Source organism: Arachis ipaensis, chromosome B02, assembly GCF_000816755.2.
Source record: "Arachis ipaensis cultivar K30076 chromosome B02, Araip1.1, whole genome shotgun sequence".
NCBI classification, from domain to species: Eukaryota; Viridiplantae; Streptophyta; class Magnoliopsida; order Fabales; family Fabaceae; genus Arachis; species Arachis ipaensis.
In genome coordinates, this window is record NC_029786.2 from 77,793,085 (window position 1) to 77,797,163 (window position 4,079).

At 33.3% G+C, this 4,079-nt stretch overlaps 1 long non-coding RNA gene across 1 annotated transcript; it reads left to right on the top strand.

Annotated features, from left to right (window-relative positions):
• On the top strand, positions 1,326-3,865 carry LOC110268898. Its single transcript, XR_002357643.1, has 2 exons — positions 1,326-2,702; positions 2,802-3,865. It is a non-coding gene; the product is annotated as an uncharacterized LOC110268898 (long non-coding RNA).

The window sequence follows — 4,079 nt, forward strand, 5'->3', positions numbered from 1 at the left end:
GTAGGTTTTGCAATGGTGAACTGCCTAGTGATATTAATGTTTCCATTGAGGGCGTTACTTTCCATTTTCATAAGGTATACTATGAATGGCTTCCTTTAATAATTGTTATTCCTTCTACTACTTTGTGCTTTGAGCTCCAGTATGAGGTGTTCAATGTGCTGCTTCTATGCAATTAATTGCTTAGATGCTATTGGTTTAGAATTTTATTTTGATAAATGAGAGTTTAGCACCCCCTCTGTAATTAAAAATATAATAAGACTCATTGATACTTGCTACTCATACATGTATGAGTTATTCCAAGGTTCACCAGAAGCATTCTCTGCTTCAGTTCATGAATATAAAATAACCCCTAAAGGTCTTCCGGATTGCATTCATATTTTTATTTTGAGACTTTTATGTAATTATATGATATTGAAATATTGAAGTTGTTGTTTTATTTTATTTAAAAAAAACAGTAATAGTTACGTAGAATATTACCATATGCAATTATATTTGGAACTATTGACATTGAGAATTTTTTATCTATAGAGTTATGTCTTATATTGAGGAATTGTGTTATAAAAGATTTAGTTTTTAAATTTTGATATTAAAAAATAAATCTTTAATTTGAGAATATATAAATGAGATGAGATTAATAAATAATTTAAAATAAAAAATAAATAAATAATTACAGAGTTTGTGGAGGTTTGAAAATCTTAAAAAATAGTTAATTTTTGTTAAATTAAAAAATTAATTTGTGGAGGTTTTAAACTGCCACAAAAGTAATTAAAATCGTCACAAATGTCCAATATAAAACCTCCATTAAACACACAAAACCCGCCACTGAATAGATTGTGGAGGTTTTTAAAAACTCCCACAAAAGACCTCGTGGCACCTCAAATTTTAGGAGTTTTAGAAACTCCCACAAACTATTTGGTGGGGTTATAAACCTCCACAAAAAAAAAAAAAAAACTGTCAAAAATAAACAAAAATCTTGTAGTGATGTGGCTCTCAAAATCATTGTTTTAGTCATTGATGTGTGTCCCTATTCATGTTGTTATCCTTCTAATGGTATCGGGATGTTGCATTTCTATGACCGATGGATAAAAGTTTTTGCTTTGCCTATACTTTTGACAATCTCAATGCTAAACACTCTCCAAACTTATGCATAAACTTGCTATCCTATGTTCTGATTGGTTGAGGGGGAGGTCCAAGGATCACCAAAACGACTAAACCATGTGATGAACTTCAATTAACTTTTTATTATAACATTTTCGAAATTTCTAAATTTTGCGCTCTATTGATGTAATTCAAAATTAGTTTTTTTGCTCTTCTATTTATAGCAGTTCGTGAGAACCTAATGTGCAGAGTTAAGAGACAATTTTTTTTTTTAAAAAAGATCCAAAGCGTTGCCATGGCTAATGTTGCGAATGGTGCAACCTAGGGAGCTGATCAAGTGGTACCACGAAACAACATAACCATCTTTACGAGCATTCTTTGCGAGCCTCAAGTGTACCCAATGAGGAATTTCATCGTGCAGGGATATGGCAAGTCAGTCAACACAAAACCTCACAAGTATAAATTAAGTTTCTATGTGAAGACATCTGTTTCTATCCTTTCCCATGAACATTTCCATTCACTCCATTCCGATTTGCAAAGTACCAAGATATAGAAGCAATAGCTATGCTGAATCAAAATTATCTAATTGGTAAGTGTCGACAGAAGTAACATTTATGCAAATTGTTCCTGTATTTGTTTTCTAAAGTTCTCTTATTCTTCTATCTTTTATTAGAATGCATCGGTCATGTGGTAGTGAAAGAAGAATCCAAAGACTTGGTAACCAAAACCAGGCAAAAGACTAAACGGATGGTGGTTTATTTGGAGGATTTAGAGTTCGTATATTTGACACTTTTTTTAATGAAATAATGAACTTGGTTGTGTTATACTTAGTAAATGGTCCAGTGGCTAGTGTTTGTGCTTATTCAGGTTATGTTGTGTATTTGTTTACGCGAAATAAGATGAAGTGTACATTGTTTGAAAATTTTGTTGATAAAGATATTGCATTTCTAGCTAGGGCAGATTGCGAGCCAGTGGTCCTGGTGGCCTAGCTTTTCAAACCAAATTTGTACTTGAATGATGTTAACATCTAGAGTAGCTTTGATCTTTCTCGACTATATTGCAATGCTAATTTTTCTGAGGTTGTTAGTTTCCAAAATAGGTATGATAAGGTGGCATACGGTTATGTCAAAGTGTACAGTCGTTTCCCTTCCAAGTGGGCATGTTATCATAGGATTATCGTTATAAGTAACAAGATGTTTTGAATTCTTTTTTGTTATCAAGTTTAATGTTGCAAGTGGATCTAGCCTCACAAAAAATTAATGTTTTTGACAGTCAATCGCAACCATCTGTTAGTGATGAGATATCATGGGGTACCATTTCAGTAAAGACCAAAGAAGAGGTCCTAAACCTGGAGCAAGTTAGTCCCACATTGGTCTTATCCGTTTTGGCTTTCTCTTAGTTTCATGGATTTAATAATTGTGTGATAATTTTATTTATTAGGAAACTTCTTGCTAAGTAGTTGGTGTGATAGTTCCTCAGAGGTGGGTCTTAAGGACTGGTTCTATGTTTTGTGCAACACCTGTCCTAGGAAAGTGCAATCGAGCAAGGACAAATATTGGTGTGAACATTGTAAGAAAGTGGAGTTTAATGGTGCTTTCAAATATGTGGGTGGCATGCTTCATCGTTTATTGGTTTTCTTATTCTTTTTAAAGAACATTATCCTAACATGCTTTCCTTTTTTGTTTCATACGGAACATTTACAGATATCGCCTCAATTTGATCCTAACCGATGGAACTGGCTGTATTAAGGTCATACTGTGGAACTCAAAAGCGAAGGCTATAGTTGGAAAAACAACAAGTAAAATAAAAGAAGCCAGTGTAAGTGTTTGGAATGGATAATATAAGTGTGTATCCTGCTGTGGTCATGAAAATTTTCTCATCGACTTAAGTTAGTATTCTTGATTTAGAGGAAACAAATCAGGGCAGTTGCTATGCGAAGGCTCTTAACGCCATCATTGAAAATAAGTTTTTATTTAAGCTATCTGTGACCTCCAGAAATATTAGATCTGTTGATCAAGCCTACAACGTTGTTAAGCTTAGGGATGATGAGTCTTTAATAGACCTCTATGGGATGCAATCTTTGTCTATTGACAATGGGGTATGCTATCATCATTTTACTCAATTTATTTGTCAATGACTAGTTTCTTTGGATGTTGCCTGCAATCTTTTGGATGATGACTCTTTTCAAGAGGGGAGCAGAGTGTATCCACTCTTTTAGGTGGAAGTTGCAATCTTGAGACTTACTCTGAAAGGAATGTTTTAGGCAATGTGTCTCTATCGAAGGTTAGTATTATTCAAGACATTCAAAATTGTTAAATTTAGTGAACATTTTTGGTAAGGTATTTTCTAAATAAAAAGCATATTCGTCAATTAACCCAAGACTCTACAACTGAGAGCTTTTGCAAAACTGGCAATGCAACTCCGACCAAACCTACTGGACCTGCGGTTGTCGGAAATTCAGCCATTGTTGGGGTGGGTAGCCCAGAAGGGCAAGGTTCAAGCAAAAAAATATTTAGGAAAGGTTCTGGGAAGTGGAAGATGGAGTGAAGATGTTATTGGCCATTGATGTAATAATTTAAGTCGAAATTGGTGCATCAAAAGTAGTGTTATTATATGCCATATTGTTCTAGGTTCGTTATGTAGTTTGAAGTTTCTTTAGATGAACTCAATGTGTAGTGTTCCGTGGTCCAGATCATCTTCACAAAAGGAACAAATATGTGTGGGATATGTATATATGAAATGGAAACTTTGTTTGGACTTAAAAGAGAATTTGCTGTCAACAATTATATATGGTAATTTGTTTAGGCTACTTATTACATAGCTCTTAATATAACACGAAGATTTGTGTATGAAAATTAGCTGAAATTAGGGAGACTTTGTAACATCCTGTATTTTTTAAAATTTAAATATTAATAAATTATGGTTTATCTTATTAAGTTTGAACTTTATATTTTTAGAAACTATTTTATTGAAAGTATTAA